This window comes from Callorhinus ursinus, unplaced genomic scaffold (genome assembly GCF_003265705.2).
Source record: "Callorhinus ursinus isolate GAN/ISIS: 27379988/994484 unplaced genomic scaffold, GSC_fseal_2.0 scaffold25, whole genome shotgun sequence".
Taxonomy (NCBI): domain Eukaryota; kingdom Metazoa; phylum Chordata; class Mammalia; order Carnivora; family Otariidae; genus Callorhinus; species Callorhinus ursinus.
Window position 1 is genome coordinate 25,695,491 of NW_027397087.1, and position 24,403 is coordinate 25,719,893.

Genomic DNA, 24,403 nt, shown 5'->3' on the forward strand with positions numbered 1-24,403 from the left:
CTATAGCCTGACCGCCTTACACATTCAGCCCTAGCCCACACCATACAGAACATTTTATTACCAGAGTAGAAATTGCAGCTAAACCAACAGCTCAGGCAGAACTTTGCCCTCCATAGCTGTCTCATCAGGCACATTACCTATATGCAGTAGCAATCAATCCCAGTGTGCTAAGAACTTTAAGCCACTCATGAAGAAAAAAATCTTTAGACAGTCATCCATTCATTCATCCATTTAAAACATATGTTAACTGCATGCTGAGTCCCAAGCTCCATGCTAGGCCCAAGATACAAGGATGCTAGAGACTCAGTCTCTGTCATCAAGGTGTTCACAGTCTTGGAGGAGAAAGATGTTTAATAGAAATTTTCAATATAGGGGCGCCTGGGTGGCTCAGTCATTAAGCATCTGCCTTCGGCTCAGGTCATGATCCCAGGATCCTGGGATCGAGCCCCACATCGGGCTCTCTGCTCAGCAGGAAGCCTGTTTCTCCCTCTCCCACTCCCCCTGCTTGTGTTCCCTCTCTCACTGTGTCTCTCTCTGTCAAATAAATAAAATTTTTTTTTCAATATAATGTAGTCAGTATAGTGAAAAAGTTACACACAAGATCTTAAAACATTTTCCTTTTAGGACTGTAGCTTGGGAAGGGAAATATTCAACATTTTTAAAAGAGATTTTATTTATTTGAGAGAGAGAGAGAGAGAGAGAGAGAGAGAGAACATGTGCAAGAGTGGGGAGAGGGGCAGAAGGAGAGGGAAAGAATCTCCAGCAGACTCTGCACTGAGTACAGAGTCCAATGTTGGGCTCAATCTCACGACCCCAAGATCATGACCTGAGCCGAAACCAAGAGTCAGATGCCTGACTGAGCAATCCAGGCACCCCACAATATTCAACATTTATTTTACTTTTTTAAATATTCAACATTTAAAGAAAAAAATGTTCTTCCAAAATAATAACTATATTACCACCTTTAATTAGCTAATACACATTAATCGTAAAAAAAAACCCATAAAATGAAGATAAGCAAAAAGAAACATATAACCTATAATAATACCATCTGAAGTAACTACTGTTAACACTTAAGCTTCACGGCCTTCTGGATTTTAAATTAATATATCTATTTCTAAACAAGATATGAGGCCATTTTATACAGAGTATGGTAACTTGAGTTTTTTACTTATCAATAAATATATATAAATGTATTTCTGAAGTATTAAATGCAACTCTAACTTATCATTTTAAGTGGCTGTATAGTATTTCACTATAGGTTTCATAATTTCCTTAACTATTCTCTATTATTAGATATTAAGCTGCTTACAATTTTTTTGAGTTATCATAAACATTATGACATTCTTATTCACCTACCTTTTCAAACTAGTCCAATTATTTCTCCAGAATAACTTCCTAGAAAGTAGAATTGCTGGATCAAATGGGTATGCACATTTTTTAAAAGACTTATTTATTTATTTGAGAGAGAGAGCATGTGAGCAATGGGGAGGGGCAGAGGGAGAGAAATCCTCAAACAGATTCCTGGCTGAGTGCAGAGCCTGACGCGGGGCTCAGTTCCAGGACCCTGAGATTATGACCTGAGCAGAAATCAACAGTCGGACGCTTAACCAACTGAGCCACACAGGTATGCATTTTTAAAAGACCTTGATACCTATTACCAAATTGCCCACCAGAAAAAAGTTGTACCATTTAATACAACCATTTCCCCCCATCTTGAGCTTCCTCCTCAAAAGTGCCCTGCAGGAGTAAAATTATTCTACCACTAACTCCTTACATTGTCTTGAACAATTCATTGAGCTTCAAAGGGTCTCAATTTACCCATCTGAGAAATGAAAAGCTTGGAGTAGCTGGCCTTTAATTTCCTTCCCATCTTCATTATCAAAGGAAGTTCTCCTCTGCCCAAATATAACTAGGTGCATCCTATATTCCTTCTCACTAGGATAATTTTGAATATCTTCTTCCTTTGATGACAAAGGATTGCACTTAAAAGTGAGGCCAAGCAAAGAGGTGATATTCAAGCAGCTGGTTACATTCAATGCTGCACCCCAAGGAAAAAAAGCATCCCTGCAAAGAGGACATTCTTCTCCAACTAACCTTTCTCCTGGTAGTGCCTGGTCATAACCACATACATATATTCTCTTCCATAAGAAAACATAAGTTTTCTTATGAAAGCTTTAACAGGAACCTAAGGCTAATTTGCCCATTAAAGGAGCAAAGAATGGAATAAGGGAGGAGACTGACAGAAATACTGCATTTGTAAATACCTTGCCAAAGAGCCTCCAGAAGTCAGCTCTTGAGGAGTTCCACTGCCCTCGATAACATCTCACTTGTAATGGCTACTCCCTTCTGTTGTGTTTTTCCCTCTTGTATTTTTGCAACACTGATAGGTGGGCCGAAGCAGAACATGATCCTTGATGCCTGAGCTGACTGAAGTGGTTATCTAAAATAAGGTAGAATCTATAGACATAGTTTCTTCTTTGCCAATAATATGAACACACTGTGCTTCTAGTCCTATAGGAACATCAACTATGCATTATCTACCCTAAGACAGGAGACAGATTTTAATGCCCTCTAGTTCAATTAAGCTACCGAGTAAGACCACAAAAATGGGTGCTTAACTCAGTTCTCTATTTCTGAAAGATTGGATCAAAATGATTTTTTAATAACAGTCCCTTCTCCCCCCAAACAACATTTTTCTCCTGCTTCTTTCCATTTGGTAGCAAAAATTATTCTGCTCATTTTAATTTCCTTTAGCTTCCTTTAAATAACTCCTTAGTTTGTTTTTGTGTCTTTTTGACTCCTAAGTGAACTTTATTAAAAAGATACCAAACTCCTTTGCTTTTTTCTTACATGAATTGTATCCTGTCCTGCTTCCCAGTGTCTCCCACAAAGTTGGGAGGCTTTTGTTTCTTAAATTAGGCCTGAATTAGGTATGTTGATCGACTCTAATCAAGGATATCAGCCAACTTCCCAGAACCTAAAACACAATAAACAAAAATAAATCAGCTAGCGTCTTCCGCTTTTAATATTTATGCTGCTAGACATAGCCCTGGACCCACTTCCATTCTGCAAGCCATGAGCCCCTTGTTTTAAGTCTCTTGCTCTCCTAGTTCAAGGTGGCGCTCTGGCCAGAACACATTTCTCGGAAGAGCTGCTGCCCTAATACCTCCCCATCACTTTGCAGCTTGTCAGCAGGACCCAACCAACAAAAAGATCAATAAGAAAACAAATCCCACCTTATTAGGTCTTGTTTGATCTTAAACCCACACCATTCAAGATTTCAGCTACTTAATGCTGGCTCCAGACAAGAGGAGCAGAGTTTTCTTATGAAAATAAATTAGACAAGCACACAGAAGAGAAATGGACGTGCAACTACTAAAATGTACGTCAGCAAGCTAAGCAAAGGGCAATGGTTCCTTTCCTCTTCTGTTCTCTATTCTCCGTGACATGCAATAAGACAAGTATCTTCTTTCAAGGAGTATTTTTAAGGTACTACTTTTCAATTAGAGATGGCTTTCTTTTATATGCTGGGGTTTTGTTTTTCACAGTGAAATTAAACGTATACTAAAAATGGCAAACACAAGTCCTAGGAATCGCGCTGCTACAATCCATCAGCCACAATAACAGCAAGATGAATATACTGTCAGGAAACTGTACGCGGCATTTCATTGATCCTGCTCCCTTCCCTAAGAGAGGCTCCACCAGGGATTACATTATTATTCAAGCTTCCTGGACTCACTCCAAATGCAGATTGCAACTACAACTAAAAGGGAAACTTACAAAAAGTGATAGCAAATAGACCTTCTGAAGAACTTAAAAAAAAAATTAACCTTCTCAGACTTTAATTCCATCCTACATACCCATAAATAGGCCAGCTTTCGGGAAATAAAGACTAATCCTACAGTAATAACACAAAGCTCAATTTCTTATTCCATAGATCATTAATATCACTTTAAAAATCACGAGAAAACTCTTGGACTTCTTAAGCTTTGTAATGCATTTCTATACACCAATTCAAGAAACCTCATTAATTTAGGTGGCCTTTTTGCAGTACCTCTGAGGCACACAAATATTTGGATTTTTTTTACCTTAGGTCAGAGTTTAAGAAAAAATTAACATTTTCAGAAAGGATTTATGAATGTGGAAAAATCATTTGACAGCAGTATGGCTTAGTTATCTAATTTGCAAATAAAATAGGCTACACAAAATATAAAAAGTAAAAATTCAAAGAAAAATAGAGAAAGGATTTATATAAATGGTGAGGGATTTTTTAAGAAATGCTTATTATATCCTTAACATTTATTCCTATAACCTAGTTTCAATAACCCAATCAAATGTAAGATGGAAGAGCTTTGATTTGGGAGGGAAAAAAAACCCTTTGAACATTGATCGATGTGCGATTTGTGCAATCATTTTACCTAGACTTCACTCCTTATGCTCTACTCTCCAATCACTGGATTGACTGAGATGCTGTTTCCATTGAGCTGGGTTTACAATTATCCTTAAACAAGTGGAACTTCAAAGTCTGCTCAATAGGTATTTTCTGTTCTTCATTAGAACTTGTAAATGTATAACCTGAACATAAACAAGTCACTCTACCTAATTAAATGGAATCTCTTCATCTCTATTAAAAATTTAGAAGTGCTGCTTAAGTATAAACATGTCATCTGAAAAGGGGGGGAGGGAGAATCTTGTAATATCGGTGAATAAACATCTGAATCTCCTTTAGGCAAAGCCATGTTAGTAATAGCACACATGCCCATAAATTTTTCTAATTATTTTATTATCAGTAAAGATTGTTTAAGTGTAAAGGATATTCATTGTTGGCAATAATGCCCTCAAGTATTATCTGTCCACTAGGGAAATGCAGTCCAGGTGTTTTAATTTATTTCAAAGACTATCACATAGCCTTTCCCCTACTTTCTTCCTCTACTGTCTGTATTCTGGGAGAGGTAACATAGCACTTTCTCTGACAGTTCTATCTAGATTGGAGAATGGATTTGTTTGGTTGTTTTCTTTTGTTGTTGTTGTTTTTTTCAATCATATATCTAGACTCCAAATTCTTGGGAAGATAATCCATAAAAGACCTAGTTTGGAAATGGAAATGGAAATGTTCCTAAAGTGTTTCTGAATTTGTGTTGTTTGGTCTGTCATTAAAGACAGTAAAGGTTTTTAAACTCTTTTGCCCCCTTCTTGGAAATTGATGGAGGAATTGTAAAGCCTCTCCAGGTAAACAAAGTAGTTTAACTTACGCTCAGGGTTCACTTCCCAAGCTCTCAACACTCTTAAAAAAATCTCTTTTCATAAAGTTTGAAACAATATTTGTGACATTGAGCTTTATGCCACAAGACTAGCTAGAAATTGTAGCATGTAAATGTTTGAGGAGGCCGATGTAGATTTTTGAGCTGTGAGGTGTTTTGTTAGAGCGCTCTCTTGTGGTAAAATGCCATCAGCACGATTTCTGTTCCACACTTTTTTTTTAAAGGGCACATTTAGCAATCCACAGCAGCCTAATTTTTTTTAAAGATTCTATTTATTTCTTTGACAGAGAGATAGAAAGAGAGCATAAGTAGGCAGAGAGGCAGGCAGAGGGAGAGGGAGAAGCAGGCTCCCCGCTAAGCAGGGAGCCCGACGTGGGCTCAATCCCAGGAGCCTGGGATCATGACCTGAGCCGAAGGCAGACGCTTAACCAACTGAGCCACCCAGGCACCACCCCCTCCACAGCAGCATAATTTTGACAAAGATAAGATGCAATGTAGGGTTGAACTTTCTACTATCTTGTTGGATTCTGGACCCTCCTCTTCCCCCAGAAAATTTTAAAGTGCATTCACTTAAGCAAACAGGAATGTATGAGAGTTCTTAAATTATGAGAACTCTTAAAATATACACACACAGTTAAACAGAAATGCAAAGCAATGTTCCTTAGTAACTGGTAAACAGAGAAGTCTTCATGAAATGACACCCATCCCAAATGTCCTTCAGCTGGCCATGGAAGGGATGGTTTCTTTCCCTAGAATCAACACTACTGTCAGATACTGACAGCATGAGGTTGATATAGTAGCTGCAGGCTAGATGGATAATGTCACCCATCACTGCCTGAGATATCTTAAAATGCTGCAATGTCAAATGCATGCATCTACAAGGAGAATATATCTCCAATGCAGCAAGGGCCCAGCGGCCTCAGTACTTGAAGTGAGTGTGCCTTTTCTCTGATATCTCATCATATAAGGGTTATAGGAACAAAGTGAGGAGAACAATAATGAAGGAGTAATTATATTCAAGTATTGATGTAATTTGTTACAATGTAAAATATAAACTATTTCCATGGCTTCGGAATATCTCCTTAAAAGCTCAGTAAAAGTAAGTATCTTGGGGCGCCTGAGTGGCTCAGTCGTTAAGCATCTGTCTTCAGCTCAGGTCATGATCCCAGGGTCCTGGGATTGAGCCCTGCATCAGGCTCCCTGCTTAGCGGGAAGCCTGCTTCTCCCTCTCCCACTCCCCCTGCTTGTGTTCCCTCTCTCGCTGTGTCTCTCTCTGTCAAATAAATAAATAAAACATTAAAAAAAATAAGTATCTTTGTGATAAATCCCATCCTTAATCAGGAAACCTGGGTTTGAATGAAATGTGGCCCTCTTTGATACATCAAATTTCAGGCCTTGAAGAGACACTGGGGAATATACATTTCAAAGTTGTCATTTCACAGATTGAAAAGAAAAAAATCCCAGTGAGATGAAGGGATCTGCCCAAGGTCTCACGGTAAAAAAAAAAAACAGTAAACCTGGAATTAGGAGGGGGTCTCTCAGCAATAAGTAACATGATCTGTCTTCCCTGGCTCCATCTTGCCAAAGAGCTTCCCAGCATCCAATTCCCTATCTTGGTCTGGAGTCCACCATCTGACTCAGTGGTCCTGAATTGCTACTAAAACTTCTGTCTTATTACTGAGTGGTCTGTCCTGGTTCTTTTCCCATACTGACAAATAAATAACAACCATACTCTTTAAGACAAGACTAGTACCAACTGAAAACCACAACCAAACTCAATATAATGCTGAATACAAAACATCCTCCCTGGAAATTTCTGAAATTCCCATTCCTTGTGGGTTCATGTACTAGGAGGCTTGTCAGCCAAACTGCTTATACAAAATGGAATGAGAGTATGTAAAGGAACTGATAATATGCCATTTTTTATTATAAATGCCAATGTCAGTACCCCTCCATGACTGACTTTACAGGTTATCAGGAAGTACCTTTTAGTAATTTATGAAAATAAAAGTCCATAGAATGATTCAATAGAGGTAAAAGAACTAAGAGAGGTCTTTAATCAGTTGCCCTCAGCTGATACATCAGACAGAGATGCGTTCCTATACAGACCGGTTCTCTAGGTTTGATGGACTTCCACCAAGATCTGATGAGATGTGGTAGTAACAGAGATGCCCACAAGATGGCATTCTTCTTCATTTTTCAATTCATCACAAGCAAAATAATAAATGTACGTCTGATTTTCACACCATCTCTAAATAAACGGGATTGTGAAGTATGTAGCTAATTTCACACGCTATCATATTTAATGTTGTAACATACATCACAGTTATGAAAATCTGCTCCTCACTTCCCTGAGGATGGGGCATGTGATGATGGAGAGCGTCTGTCTGGCTCTCTCCAAGACCTGGAAAAAGGTATTGATGGTGCTCTTAAAGAATGCCAAGCTTTAGAAAAAAGGCTGTATGTGTGCGTGCGTGCGTGTGTGTGTGCACTCACACACATGCAGGTGTATGTATGTACTGCATAATTCTGTATTTTTCCTAAGAGATGTTTGCTTCAAAAGTATGTTAATTAAATCCTATCCATCTTAAGAGTTTTCTATCTTCAAGGATAAAATAGAGGCTCTCCAACCACTGCCTCTTCCTCTACAAACTCCCCTCCCAAAGGGACTTTACTGTCTCTGACACACGCAGACAGCAATTCCTCTCTTGTGCATTGAAATAACAGTCTTTGTAGTTATCTTCAGTAGGCAGCAGGCAGCATTTGATTTGACAGGAAGATGGGTGAAAAGAAAACGGCATATGGAGGTTACAGGAAGACTTCAGTGACTAGGCCAGAGTTTTCAAAGCCTGCCTCCACAGCACTCTAGTTCCCCAAACTGGACAGAAATGTTTTTCTAATAAAATATATGTTGGCTTTCCAACAAATGGTCCTAGGACAACTGAATGTCCATATACAAAAAAGATGAACCTGGACACAGACATTACACCTTACATAAAAACTGACTCAGAATGGATCATAGGCCTAAATGTGAAATGGAAAAAATATAAAAACTTCTTGAAGAAAACATAAGAGAAAATCTACATGACCTTGGGTTTGGTAATGAGTTTTTAAATACAACATCAATAGCACAGTCTACGAAAGAAAAAATTGGTAAGTTGGACTTCATTAAAATTAAAACTTCTGCTCTGTGAAAGACACTGTTAAGAAAATGAAAAGACAAGCCTGGAAGACTGGAAAGAAAATGAGAAGATGGACTGAAAGAAAATATTTGCAGTATATATATAAACACTGTAATATATCCAAAATATGAAAGAACCCTAAAAGCCAACAATTAAAAAAAAAAGGCAGAATAAAAAGCAGGCAAAGATCTGGACACCTCACCAAAGAAGATATACAGACGTCAAACACAGAAAATGTGCTCAATATCATTTGTCATTAGGGAACCGCAAATAAAAACAAGATACTACTACACAACTATTACAATGACTATATCCAAAAAAACTGACAACACCAAATGCTGGCAAAGATACAGAGCAACAGAAACACTCACTCACTGCTGATGGGAATACAAAATGGTGCACCATCTTAAAAGACAGTTTGGCTGTTTCCTACAAAATTAAAGTCTCACCATATGACTCAGCAATTGTACTCCTAGGTATTTATCTAAATGAGCTGAAACTTATATTCCCACAAATATCTGCATGGATTGGAAGCAACCAACACGTCCTTTTTAACAGGTAAATGGATAAACCGTGGTTCATCCAGACAATGGAATACTACCCAGTGATAAAAAGAAATAGCCATCAAGACATGAAAAGACATGGGTAATTCTTAAATGCATACTGCTAAAGGAAAGAAGTCAGCCTAAAAAAGCTACCTACTTGTATGATTCCAATTATATGAAATTCTGGAAAGGCAAAACTATAAAACTAGTAAACAGATCAGTGGTTGTCAGGAGCTAGGAAGGTGAAGTTGAGTAGATGAAGTGCAGTGAATTCTGGGGGTGTTGAAACTCTTCTCTGTGTTACTGTAAACAAGATGAAAATTAGAAAAAAATTACTTAGGAGGACAGAGGATCCCAGAATGGAATACAAAATGTGACAAACCAACTATATTAACTATATTACAAATGTGTGAACCTCATTGAAGGGGGTGGGGGTAAATGGTACTGACTCAAGCAACTTTGGAAATAAGTAGAATCTATAACACCAAAGTGAAAAGGAACTGCACACAGCACTGTACTCCAGTTGGTAATGCTGTTTTCCTTGGAGATTTGAATCAAAAATTCTCATATTGCTATAACTATACTAGAATTGAACAATTAAGTAAATGAATGGTAAATGGCAGGAACCAGATTTCTCACTGTTAGAGTGAGCATTTACAGATGAACAAGGGAAGGAAGTTAGAATGATCCATGTAATAATAGAGCTGGAGATACTAATATGAACTCATGTTTAGTTTAACATACATACAGATGGTTACATATAGAAAAATGTATAGATGTGTACATACACAAGTTAGTATACACACATATATTTCCTTGCTCTTCCAGCTGAGAGGACCTAGAAGCAATGACATTCCAACAGCAATGAGCACACTTATGCGCATATCTTGGTTTCTAATACTAATTCTCCAGGGAAGGAAACCAGGGCTGCTTGGAGAAATGGCAGATTCAAGGACTGGAGCAGGAAATACACCAGATGATCCTGAAGCATCTTGTAGTGCCAGAGAGTAAGAAAGTGCTCCAAAAAAATTCTGATGTATTGCAGGGACACAGGAGCCAGCTGAAAGACCTCCCAGTAGCCACAGCTAAAACAATTTGAGCAATAAAATAAAGCTGTATTGGATTATAACCCAAAGTATGAAATAAATATCCATGAATCCATACTGACATAAATTAATGACTATATAAGAATAAATAAATAAGGAAACGAGACAAATTCACTGTGACAAATTCCAAATTACTTGTGTAGATACTCTATCCTCAAAGAGGTGGCACATAACTCCCAGCTCTTTAAGAGACAGCATGGAAACAGAAGAAAAGAATAACTTTACAGGGAGAAACCTGACAAACCCTACCTTAGCAAGATGATCAACATTAACATCAACCGTGATAAGTCATGTTGACAGGATGACCCTTGATATAAGATGATGAAAATAGCATTTTAGGGTGCCTGGGTGGCTCAGTCAGTTAAGCATCTGCCTTCAGCTCAGGTCATGATCCCAGGGTCCTGGGGTCGAGCCCCGCATCTGGCTCCCTGCTCAGCGGGAAGCCTGCTTCTCCCTCTGCCACTCCCCCTGCTTATGTTCCTGCTCTCGCTCTCTCTCTGTCAAATAAATAAATAAAACCTTTAAAAAAAAAAAAAAAGAAAGAAAAAAATAGCATTTTACCTCTGCAGTCTTCCTCCAAAAATATATTACCCAACCTAATCATGAGAAAAACATCAGACAAGTTCCAACTGAGTGACATTCTACAAAATTTCTGACAAGTAATCCTCAAAACTGTCAAGGTAACCAAAAACAAAAAAGTCTGAGAAACTGCCACAGGACTACTAAATGTCGTGTGATATCCTAGTTGGGAACCTGGAACAGAAGAAAGATGTAAGAGGAAATCTGAATAAGCTATGGACTTTAGTTAATAATAATATATCAATGTTGGTTTATTTATTATGACAAACACATCATTCTAATGTAAGTTGTTAATAAAAAGAGAAACTGGGTATAGAGAATACAGGTACTCTGTATTATTTCACAATAATTTTGTAAATCTAAAACTATCCTAAAATCAAAAGTTTAAGTTTAAAAAAGGTTGAGTCTTTTCCCAATTCACACACACACACACACACACACACACACACAATTAATGGATGGACTTTTCTTCCATTTTTATTAAAATTCTACTGCAGAGGCAGCAGAGTGCACTGATTACCAACAAAGGTATTAGAATAAGATATTTGGGCTCTGTCTCTCACTAGCTGTACAACTTTGAGAAAGTTGCTTAACCTCTCTGAACCTCAGCTCTCTAAGTCAAATGGACTCATGATAGCCTACTTCTTAGGCATACCATAAAATTAAATGTCATAAGCTGTATCAAACACAACACAGTGCCTGGCACAGAATAAGTTCAAGAAAATACTGCTCTTATTAGCTAGCTACTGTGGATTAATTGACAAAACAAAGGTCCTGGTAGTAAACTGATTTACGTTAAAAAAAAAAAAAAAAAACCTCAGAATGTACAAAATCTCTACATCAAGTCCCTTATTGTGGATTAGAGAATAAATTCTTAATCTTAACCTATCAAATACCAACATAAATTCCAGAAAAAACATTCAAACAGCTACTTACTCCATGTTCAAGCAATATATTCTAACTAATAGAAAGCCTTTCTGGTGAGAGAGATTTGGGGGTTTCTTCTCTAATTTCCTCAATTTGGCTCATGGGCTCATACAAATGGTTTTTAGTCCCCAGCTCTGTGCAGACACCCTGAAAAAGATGTCCACTCTCCCTTCTCTTCACCTTGCCCTATTGCCTTCTTTTGCTCTTCCTTGTCTTTTACTCCTTCACTCCCTTCTCTCTCCCCAAAACCCCTCCATAGCTCTCCTTCGATATACATGGAGCAAGTATCCTCTTGTCTATGTACAAGTCCAGAGAATGGAGAAAATGGAGAGGACTAAAAGGCAATCAAACCCTATATTCGGAAAAGGTTAACTGCCACTAGCAAACCTTCTTATATGTTACTGAGCGAACAGGGAAGTCCTCCACAGGCCTCCTTCTACAACCTAGCCTCAGTAAGAGCCAGCTCCAGGAAAGGAGGTGAGGACAGGTACAAGAAGGACCATCACTGTAGATATCATTTCCTATAAATAATTTATGTATACATTTTTGAGGCACGGAACCTGTACACATACGATTATAGAAGTTTCAATCAAGAAAACTGCTCCTGGATTATATATAACACATGTGATGTCCCCAGTAGTGACTCAAAGGGACTTGGTCACAAGAACAAGCCTAAGAGGTACCTCTGAAAATTAAGATTCACCATGCTGGTTTAACATGTCCATGCAGAATAGAAAACACGCTCTGATGGCTTCCTGGCCTTTTCCATGTTTTCTGATCTTGTGGTACCAAACTCCCCAGAATCTGGGCAGCTTGATATTTCCTACAGCTTTTACTACCATTATTTAATTGCAGTCATTGTCACATGTTTCCAGAAAGTAAGCCCTTAACTCCTCTCCCTAAAGGAACTGGTTTGATCTTTGACAAAGGAGGCAAGAATATGCAATGGGAAAAAGAGAGTCTCTTCAACAAATGGTGTTGGGAAAACAGGATGGCAACATGCAAAAGAATGAAACTGGACCACTTTCTTACACCATACACAAAAATAAACTTAAAATGGATTAAAGACCTAAATGTGAGACCTGAAAGCATAAAAATCCTAGGAGAGAGCACAGGCAGTACTTTCTCTGATAATAGCCTTAGCAACATTTTTCTAGATGTCTCCTGAGGAAAGGGAAACAAAAGCAAATATACACTACTGGGACTACATCAAAATTAAAAGCTCCTGCACAGCAAAAGAATAATCCACAAAACAAAAATACTATTAAATGAGAGAAGGTATTTGCAAATTACATATCTGATAAAGGGTTATTACCCAAAATATATAAAAAACTGCTACAATTCAACAAACACACACACACTCCAATCAAAAATGGGCAGAAGACATGAACATTTTTCCAAAGAAGACATTCAGATGGCCAACAGACACATGAAAAAATGCTCACCATCACTCATTATCAGGGAAATACAAAATCAAACCAAAATGAGATATCATCTCACACGTGTCAGAATGGCTAAAATGAAAAACACAAGAAACAAGTGTTGGCAAGGATGTGGAGAGAGAGGAACCAAACTGCACTGTTCATAGGAATGCAAATTGTTACAGCCACTACGGAAGACAGCATGGAGGTTCCTCAAAAATTTAAAAATAGCATTACTATATGATCCAGTAATTCCACTACTGGGTATTTACCCAAAGAATACAAAACACTAATTCAAAAAGATAAATGTATCCCTATGTTTACTGCAGCATTATTTACAATAGCCAAGATATGGAAGCAACCTAACCATCCCTCCACACATGAATGGATAAAGAAGACGTGGTATATAAATACAATGGAATATTATTCAGCCATAAAAAAAATGCAATCTTGCCATTTGGAACAACACAGATGGATCCAGAGGGTATAATGGTATGTGAAATAAGTTAGTCAGAGGAAAGACAACTACCATATGATTTCACTCGTATTTTACTCAATTTAAGAAACAAAATAAATGGACAAAGAAAAAAGAGACAAGCCAAAAAACAGACTTAACTCTCGAGAACAAACTGGTAGTTGCCAGAGTGGAGGTGGATGTGAAATGGATAATATAGGTGAAGGAGATTAAGAGTACACTTATCTTGATGAGCAATGAGTAATGTATGGGATTGCTGAATCACTATATTGTACACCTGATACTAACGTAACACTGTACACTAACTCTACTGGAATTAAAATTAAAGAAAGAAAAACCAATCTGTGTTAGGTCATCAAGTTAAATGATTTTCACAACAGGAGCGACTGGCCATCACAAAACATTTCCTACTCAACATCAGCTAACATATATTCACCAACTTGATAGGGTCCAAAGTTGATGGAAGCATGAAGGAAAGAAAAAAGTGGGGGAGGGATCCTGTCTCACTGCCAAGAATGTGAATGATGTTAGCTACAAAATAAATTCATCTATACTAAGATCCAAACACTGTACACTTCCTAGATGGGCTTGTATAGTCAGGTCTTGTGATGTGTTTTCAGACAGGAAGGAATGAAGTAGGAGGCACGTTCCAAGCTAACTATATGACAAGAGAAAAAGCCAAGAGAACCATGGAGGCGAAATTCCCAAATGGAAACAGGCCACAGAAGGGGAACAAGCCACTTGGGACCCCTGAAACTACAGTCCACTGCCCTGTGCAAATACCATACAGTGGAAAGCCTCTCCTGGGTCTCTGAGAGACAACTCTCTAATAATATTGTATGGTATTATTTATATACCGTCTACCTGATTATATTTGAAATTGATTTATTTGATTAAATACTTCCACTATACCAAGGACTATGCTAGGGACATCACCTGAATTATGTCATTTAATCATCACAACCCTATGAGGTAAATAGTATTATTCCCGGGGGGGGGGGGGCAGACCCATCGAGCAGTGGGGAGACTCCCGGGAAAGAATTCAGCTTACGTGAACTCCCAGGCTCACAATGGGGTTCAAGGGAAACAGAACCGTGCTGCGGATGAGCCAATCATCCTAAGTGCCCCATGGCCTCCTCACCAGGGACTTGCTGCCTCCAGACACTGCGCAACCACTGGGCACCCTCACACCTGGATTCTTAAAGGTGGGGGGGGAGGGGTGCTGGTGATATACTTAACTCATCTCTGAGGAGGAGTCCTCGAAACCTGTGGTATCTAAGCCAGAGTTCCATTATAAAATACACCAGAAGTATATTAACGACCCATCTTAACTGGCCCTTCCAGTTAAATGTCTTACTTCGACTTAGTTTGCAGTTATGCTGCACGTTTTGTTACGCTCATACCTCATTCAAGACTCCCGGCCCGGCTTCCGACGCGCGGCAACGCAAGGGGCGGGAAGGACCCCGTGGGTGGCTGCGGCCCCGCAGCTCGCCCTCCTGGGCCTCCCAGCCGGCACCCCGGCCGAGGGCACCCGCGCGCCTCGCAGCGCTCGACAGCGGCCCAGCTGGCTTCAACCGACCGGAACGTGTGCCTCTCGCTGCCAGCCAACCTCCTCTCGGAACGATGGCGGCCGGCGGCGCGGAGTCTGCGCACTCCGTGCTGCCCAACAGGGCGTCTGGAGGACGGCGGCTGCGTGGCGGCTGCGTGGCGGCTTGACGCTGCGTGAGGACGGCCCTGCGGGCACCCTACTCGGCACTCCGTCGGCCGCTGGCTCGCAGGCGTACTTCCCCAAAGCGACGCGTGAGACTTCCTACTCGGAATGTCTTGATTGTTGCGTGGGTGTAAAACCCACTTCACGAGAGAACGCTCAGCAGTCAGTGTGCAAAGCCTGTGCTGGACATCAGCTGTGGCCGAAAAGCTTACTGTCCTCTACCTTGGAAGTGCCCACGGTGTATCCAAGTGCCAGTTGCTCGCCCACCTGCACGTCACGGCCCTGCTGAACGTCTCGCGGTGAACATCCAAGGCCTGCATGACCCACGTGCACAATAAATGGATCCCGGTAGAAGACAGCCACGTGGCTGACTTAGCTCCCACTTTTAGGAAGCACTGGACTTCACTGACCATGTCGGTGAAACGGGAAGCAGGATCCTGGTCCCCTGTGAGGCTGGGATCTCCCGTTCAACTACCATCTGTGTGGCTTACCTCGTGAAGATCTAGCCCAACTTTGGCTTCATGGGCCAGCAGCTCCTGCAGTTTGAATCTGAGATCCATGCCCACCCCACAGGATCCCTCCAGCCAAGAGGAGGCAGCCTGCTCTTCATTTACAGCCCACTGGCAGACGCTGACAGCCCTAATGTGCAGGGTTCCTACTGCACACTCCCTACTTAAGTGCTGGTGACAGTGCCCACCAACCAGATGGTCTCAGAGCTCCTAGGAGCCGCATGGCCATAGCCATATCCTACTAAAATTGGGATGGGGGAAACAGCCCAACATAACAGTGATTTTGTTTTTTAAATTCATGGACATTTCGTATCTGTGCAGTACTGAAGAGCTCACACTCTCTTACGCTGCTCCAGTGGGATAGTGAGTGGTTACCAGGCTTGCAAAGGACTTCAGACAGCTCAGGAATAGGTTCTTGGGGTACAAGGGGAGCACAGCCTGTGCTGACTACTGCACTTTCAGACCCCCTGTCCTCTCAGGACTGCCCAGTCCTCATACCTCAAATTTTTTTGAGGTTTTTTATTTCAAGTGTAAGGCAATAAAACCTGCAGCAATGTGGGAGAAAGGGCTTGCTAGACCAGGAGAACAGGCAGTTTCAAAGCCAATTCATTTCTGAGGAAACACAATTTCCACCTTTTTTTTTTTTTTTTTAACTTTGGTAGTCTTGGTACCCATCTCTGTTGCTTCAGGGCATAAGCTGATCACCATCGAGTCAGCAAAGTAACCCTCTAGGGTTTGTAGGGACATGAGATATATGCTGATTTGAACTCTCAGATGTTTTTCAGACTCCCTCTTGGGTCCAGTGGAAGCAGTTGGTTCAAGTAGCAAAATGCTGACATTTCTGGGTTTCCTTTTCACTGTGTGTTCTTCCCTGAGTTTGGATTTTGATTATTATCCGTACTTTCTCATTGCACCTCTCCTCAAAGCAACTCCTGTGTCAGTTGAAAAGGGTTCTGCAGACCATAGACCAAAAATGACCCCATCAAGGTGGTGACAGAGGGTGCCAGGAGAAAAAGAGTACCTATTGTCTGGGTGAGTGGCGTTGAAACAGTCACTCCCCTAGCATGCTTTTCCTATATATGCTTGTCTCATCTCTCATGACACTTGTTTTCTTCCCTCCCCTGGGGATTGTCTTCAAGCTGTTGACTTCTGGGATTTACAGATTTTACAATGTGGTACTACTTTTTTTTTTGTCTATAGGTTAGTTCTCCAGGGGGGGAAAAAGCAATAATTTCCTAAAATCCATACTAATATGAAGAAAATCAGTATATTACTGGTTGTTGTTGTTTCTAGTGCAAAATAAAAACAGTAAAAGGAAAAAAAAACCCTCACATCCCACATCCCCATTCTTTAAGAGCCACATTCTCTTTCAAAGAAATGATAAATGGCTATAAAGTACGCTAAGAGATTAATTAGAACCACCCCTCCCAATTAATATGTTTGCATGGAGGCAATGTCTTAATGCAAAGACTAATGTTAAGGGAGGAGTTCCTGGTAGAGCAGTAGGTGGAGGATGAGAGAAGAGAGGAAAAAGTAATTCTTTCATCTCTGAACTTGTGTAACATGTTTTTGTGCCAAATAAACAAATTGTGTTACCATCTCTGAATTTATCATTGCTTGGCTGGTTATTTATAGTAAGGCAAAGCAAGCAAGGGACCATGGAATGTGTTCTAAGTAGAGGCAAATAGTTAACTGTAACAATGGAAGCAGACAGTAGTGCTCAGATAAAGGGAATATTCCAATCTGGGCAGAGCTCATCCTTCAAAGATGGCTGCCCCTGTTACATGGACATTCATTAAGGAACTGAGCAAAGTCGGACTGGGATTGGAAGGAATGTTTCCAGGATGTAGGGAGAAGGATCACGTAAACCCAGGGCTTAGGGTAGCTGGGAGATGAGGTCAGTTGACCGGGGCAGAAGACGAGTTATAACGATCTCAGCTCCTACCAGGCCAGGGTTATCAGAGCCAGGTACAGTGCTGGGGACAGAGCCTGAGCCCCAGGAATAGCTTACTCCTTCCCAGAGCAGTACAGAGGCCACCAGGTTCCCAGGACCTGCAGGAGACACATCCGGGTAAATATACCATGCTCAGGCCAGCATAGGTCTGAAACCAGGGATTAGCCAGGTCTGAATTTCCATGTGAGGTTTGGAGGCTGGGAACAAGACGGACACACCTTATCTGACTCTGTATTTATTAATATTAGAGGCCGGATAGTAACTACATAGAGACTTCGTATTAAAAGAACTGGCAGTTATCTCACCGATAAGCTGAAAAGTTTTTTTTTTTAAAGATTTTATTTATTTATTTATTTGAGAGAGAGAAAGAATGAGAGGGGGTGAGGGTCAGAGGGAGAAGCAGACTCCCCACTGAGCAGGGAGCCCGATGTGGGACTCGATCCCGGGACTCCAGGATCATGAACTGAGCTGAAGGCAGTCGCCTAACCAACTGAGCCACCCAGGCGCCCAGCTGAAAAGTTTTGATTCTACATCTTCCTTTTTTTAAATCTATGCTCTGAAATCACTTTCTGTTATTTTTTTTTTTCTAGCAACCTGGAATATGATATCCAGAGCACATCCTTCATTTTTCTTCTCTTGTTTTATGACTCTAATAGGATCCTGTTTTCCTTACTGATTTACAAAATTAAACTAATTTCGCCTCTTCAAAGCATAAAGTTAGAATTAAATTATAGAGCTCCGAGGGGTCAGGAATACCTCCTATGATTTATCTGGGATATATTATGTAGATCATAAAATGCCAGGAAGGAAAGAAGGAAGGGAGGGAGGGAGAAAGAGGGAGAGAGAGAAAAAGAAGTCAGAAATTAAACATGAAAAAGATTCCCTTCCAGCAATTCACCATGGGGCCTGAGCTCTTCTGGTAATTGAGGAAAGACGTGGATAAAATCAGGTGAAGACTGGAAAAAAGATTTCAACATTGGGCAGGGCCTCATTCACTATGCACCGCACGCAGTCACCGAGACATTCCCAGAGATAACCAATACTGTTGTGGGCAGTTTTTGACCCCCCCTCAGAGCTTCAGACACTCTCATGCACTGTGTGGGAGCCAGACACCATCCCTATCACCCGAACACTGTCCCGCTCAGTCTCTGGAGAGCCAGCTGGCCCAGGGATAGGATACTTGCTTCTTCCCTTCACCCAGAACTATCACCCAGAACAATCCAGGCCTACATCTGCTTGAACTAGACTTTGAAAAATCAAAAGCCACTTAACTCTTTCAGTAAGGAAAGCCTGATTTTCACTGCTTAAAGCCCAGCCCTCCCTCTTGAGGAGGAGGAAAAATTGCCTCTCTTTCTTGATGTGCTTACTGCCAAGGAAGGAAGAGCTAATTCTCAAATAGGTCATCCTGCCAAAATGTTAACAATAATTGGTTGTGGTTGAAGTTGATTTTCTTCTTTATGCTTTTCTTTATTTTCCAGCTTTCTACAATTATTATACATCAAAAAAACAAAAAACAAAACAAAACAAAAATAACAAGAAAACACTACCACCACCACGACCCCCCCCCTAATAAATCCTGCTTTGAGGATTGCCTCTCCCAGAAATCTTCCAGATGTTTCACCCTGGGGAGGATCAGCTACTATGGGCCGCCAAGCACATCACCTTGCCTTCCTCAATCTCAGCCCTTTCATTCTACATGGCCAGTGTTGCCTTGTTCTTTAATCTCCAGTGTTTAGTTCAGTCACCAGAACATGGTAGGTATATCTGTTCACTGAATTAATAAGTCAATGAATGAGTCAGTGAAAGAAGTACCATATTACCTGCTCAACGCTAGACTTTAAAAGTCTTTCTAGTCAAGGGCCATCTGGGTGGCTCCGTTGGTTAAGCATCCAACTCTTCATTTCAGCTCAGTGCATGATCTCGGGGTCATGCGATTGAGCCCTGGGTCGGGCTCCACACTCAGCGTGGAGTCTACTTGAGATTCTCTCCCTCTCCCTCTCCCGTTGCCCCTCCCCTGTTTGCTCATGCTTGCACGTGCTCTCTCTCTCTCTAAAATAATGATAATAACAATAATAATAAATCTTCTTTAAAACCTGTCTTGTCATATATGAGTTCATATCTACTAGAACCAAGGTGATCGGGGTGCCTGGGTGGCTCAGTCGGTTAATTGTCTGCCTTCAGCTCAGATCATGATCGCAGGATCCTGGGATCTAGTCCTGCACTGGGCTCCCTACTCAGCAGGGACTCTCCTTCTCCCTCTCCTGCTCCTCCTGCTTGAGCTCGCTCTCTCTCTCTGTCAAATAAATAAATAAAACCTTAAAAAAAAAAAAAAGAACCAAGGTGATCCATTAAGACCAAGTTGGTTCTCCCAAACTCAAGAATCCATGGTAAAATTTGAAATCTGGCAAACTCTCTGACATAAAAACCTAAAACTTATTAGAAACATTTCTCAATTCCTGATCCAAACTCCTTCCTAATTCTTAATTAATATTTAGAAATGTGCTTGCAAGTATAATAGCCTTGGGCTATAATGGATTATAGCTAGGAAAGTTCCATTTGTCATCACCTGTTGTTTAAAAATAACAGCCACCCCCACAGCCAGGTTCCGTTGACATACTATGCCTTTTCTGGTTTATTTCTTCTTTTTTTTTAATTTTTAAAAAATATATTTTATTTATTTATTTGACAGAGAGAGACACAGAGAGAGAGGGAACACAAGCAGGGGGAGTGGGAGAAGGAGAAGCAGGCTTCCCGCTGAGCAGGGAGCCGATGCGGGGCTCAATCCCAGGACCGTGGGATCATGACCTGAGCCGAAGGCAGGTGCTTAATGACTGAGCCACCCAGGCGGCCCTTCCTTTTTTTTTTTTTTTTTTTAACATCTATTTACTTGAGAGAGAGAGTGAGCGAGAGAAAGCACAGCGGGTTGGTGGGTGAGAGGAGCAGAGGGAGAGGGAGAAGAAGACTCCCTGCTGAGCAGGGAGCCCAATGTGGGGCTCCATTCGGGGCTCTCTCCCAGGACTCCAGGATCATGACCTGAGCCAAAGGCAGATATTTAACTGACTAAGCCACCAAGGCACCCCTGGTTTATTTCTTCTTAATGGAAAGCAGGTTGTTCAACTGCAGCAAGGAGGAGAAGGGGGAGGGCTGGTGATCATTCTAAATAGCTCATTTCTTCACTGTGATTTTAGGAGTCTAAGAAAGCCCTCTTGTACACAACTGCCTCTCATTCCTGTAGTAGGCAAACAAAACTTTCATTCCAAGATAAGGCTGACCCTATAAACTCACATCCAGGAAAGGGACATGGGTTAGCAGCCATACCAAAGCTTAAACAGCATCCCACTGACCCTGAAGGAGGGAGAGGCCCTGCAGAGACTAGGAAGAAAGTTTGGAGAACTTGAGTCCATCTTGACCGTCCCATTTTTGCCCAGAGCTTGCCAAGCTCGTAGACCGGGTACAGGCTATTTGAGGTTGGAATTGTTGGCTTTGGATTTCACCTAAATAAAGTGGCTTCCGGTTTACTCTCCCCTTGTGCTCTACTGTGGAGAACAAGACTGAGCAGCCTGATTAGGGACGCATAGCTGGGAACAGCACAAATGCAAAAGAAGACTTGCAAAGGGGGAAAGTGTGCTTTTCTGTTTTAGGAAACCTGCTGACGTAGGGAATGCTTCTGTTTTTCTGCAGAAATGCTGCCTTCAGTGGACAAAATTCAGCCACAATCAAGCTAATTGAATGCACAAATGTAATATTTTTCCAGGGCACCTCCAATTTAATGCTTGATGAAATCGTGTCTTTCGCATATATTTACAAAAGCTTTTCTTCATCCAGAAATGTCTGTTAAAATTGCTTATAGATGCTGAGATAGCAAATCACTCTCCTAATGTAATGAGATAAGTCATCTCTATAAACTTTGCTTGCTCAAATGTACTCGCATAAAAGAAATCAGGCTACAGGCTTTTTTCAATAAATAGAATGAACAACTAGAACTTGATGGCTATAACATGTTCTGCCTCATTGCTAAGGGATGTTTAAAATTGCTCCCTCACTCTCGAAGCCGAGTTTTCATTTTGGTAGTTGATGGAAAAAGGAGGTCAAATAAACTGATGTGGATAAGAAGCCAGAGCCGTTTGTCAAAACGTGGGGAGAGGCCGGAGATTGGAGTCATTTAAAGACTAAAAATTGATTTAAAAGCGTTCTGTCCTCAAATCATTTTTCTTGCCTAATGTAGCCACTTTGTGAGCCAGGTTTTCCCTGCTTTAGCTATCTTTACTAATAATTTACACTAGAGGAACTTCACATGCTGGGAAGATTTATATGCATAGCTGTTTGTGTATAGCCAAGTAAAACAGACCCAAAGATCAAGAGTCTATGGAAAACTCGAGGCCTTCAGAGGTTTAGCCAACTGTTTCCAAGTAAAATGTGTCTTTAATCTGGCAGCAAACTTTGTGACAAAAGATCTAATAGGCCATCTTATACATGCCTAGGGTTACCATATAGGGCTGTCATACACATATGGCCACTCAGGCTGTACACTGCACAATTGAAAGGGAGATACCTTCACATAGGCTACAATGTGTAGGGTACCATCTGGAGTTCTACCGTATGTCAGCCCTGCCCAGTCCCACCACACAGGTCGGGGGGAATAAAATTGTTCAGTCATAGTTCAGTAAGTTTCCATGGCTACACTCCATGCATTGTCTTTAATTGCTGAAAGAATAAAATCAAAGTTCTTATTATCAGCTGACAAAATGTTAAAGCCTGCCTGGTGCCCTTTCCCTTCTCTTTACAAAGTAAAATTGTTTGGAAGACTATTCAAATCTCCAGATGGTGAGAGCGGACACCCGGGACTCCAAGATGGCATCAGTCGTACCACTGAAGGAGAAGCAGCTCATGGATGTGAAACTAGGAGAGCTGCCCAGCTGGATACTGATGCGGGATTTCACCCCTAAGGGCATTGCTGGAGCATTTCGAAGAGGTTACTACCGGTATTACAACAAGTATATCAATGTGAAGAAAGGGGGTGTTGCTGGGATTTCTATGGTGCTGGCAGCTTATGTGCTTTTCAACTACTGTCGTTGTTACAAGGAACTCAAACACGAGCGGCTCCGCAAGTACCGCTGAAGAGGGCCCAGTGTGGAGGCACTTTCGGCATTCCTGACCATGACCTTTGCCTGGCACCCTTGAATCCTTTCATATTCTGATTCAGAATTAACATCCAATAAAAGATGACTGGTACTTGGTAAAAAAAAAAAAAAAAAAATCTCCAGATGGTTATTTATTTCAAAGAAATGGTTTGGACAGCTTCACTGAGGGCAGACTGGAACCCAGAAGAATAGACCAAAGTCTAAGCGCCGTCTCTTGTCAGTTTTGGATAACGTGAGATCCAAATCACTGCTCCCTACAGGGGAGAGACAGCAGGCAGCATTTGGAACAGTTCTCCCAGAGACTTTCTGGGGCCAGTCTGCCTTTTGGATTTTCCCTCATGCCTGCTGGAGGGTCCAACCAGCCAGACCAGTGGCCAGGGCGCCCTAGGCACAGTGGGAGCAGAAGCCTCCCCACACTCTGGCTGTACAGCCTTGCCTTCTTCTACCACCTTCCCCTTTGCAGCCCGAAACACACTTTATGATGGGAAGCATCAAAGCCCAAACACTTCCTGATATGAAACATTGCTCCAGACAGCCCCTGCCCAGCCCTATCAATTTTGAGTTCAATACCATAATTTGGGGTTTTAACCCCGTAAAGATCCTGCTTCTTACGCAGTTCCTTGAACTCTGCCCCAAGCTCATTTCTTGGGATTTGAGCGTCAGTTCGAATATGCATAGGAGGATACATTTGAGAAAATACTATTTTCACCTAACATACTTTTTAAACAATAGCTTAGTGGACTTACAGGCCCTTCACGGGCCACTCAGGAGCCATGCTCCATCTCAGTTTCTATCCAAAGTTTGCCAAAGATCAAAATGGAAAATCATTCAGCCCACAGATACACTTTGGTCAACATAGTGTCACTTTAATTGAATTTGAAGGCTTCAAGTGGGGCAGGTGGTCTTCATTTCTCCAGCCCCACACCCCCGGCCCCCCATTCTGTTCAACTAGCCATTTTACACATTTATTCCCATTATCGGCTTACTCCCTGCAGACAGTACTGAGTGTGCCCTACATCAGCCAGGTTCAGGAATGAGCAGTTAACACAGCATCCTCTGACCAGGAGGAAATACAGTGGAAGGGTTTGGGGAGAGTCATCGACTCCGCCTCTGGCCCTACACCCTGCTTAGCGGAAGGACGTGTGTAATCCAGCCGTCCCGTATCCTGGACTAGCAGCCTATGGACAGCATCTTTACATTACGAACAGTGATACAGTAATACACATCATGTCTTTTGCAGTCTATCCACAAAAGGATGGACCAGAAACCAGGTAGTCCTGGAAACAGCCCCTGGCTGGCTAGGAGGGGTGGGAGACGTAATTCTTTCTGTATAGAGTCTTGGTGCCTATAGCGCCAGTAATGTGAATCACCTATTATTCCATTATCAGAACCATAAAAATCTGGTGGAGAGCTTCCTCCCTGCCGTAAAAACTTCACCTTAGATTTTCAGACACAGCAAAAATGCTTCCTTCTCCTCTGGGTCATCTGCCTCAATCCTCCCAAAAACAATCACTTTCTTCTCTGTGCCCCCAGTCCACTTTTGTTACACCTCCCTACAAGAATACTGTAGCCTGACTCACTGACAGGTG

General features: G+C 41.3%; 1 pseudogene; it reads left to right on the plus strand.

Moving 5' to 3' along the window:
• The first annotated feature begins 15,382 nt into the window (after positions 1-15,382).
• LOC112832811 (ATP synthase F(0) complex subunit f, mitochondrial pseudogene) lies at positions 15,383-22,930 on the plus strand (annotated as a pseudogene).
• Positions 22,931-24,403: the final 1,473 nt, after the last annotated feature.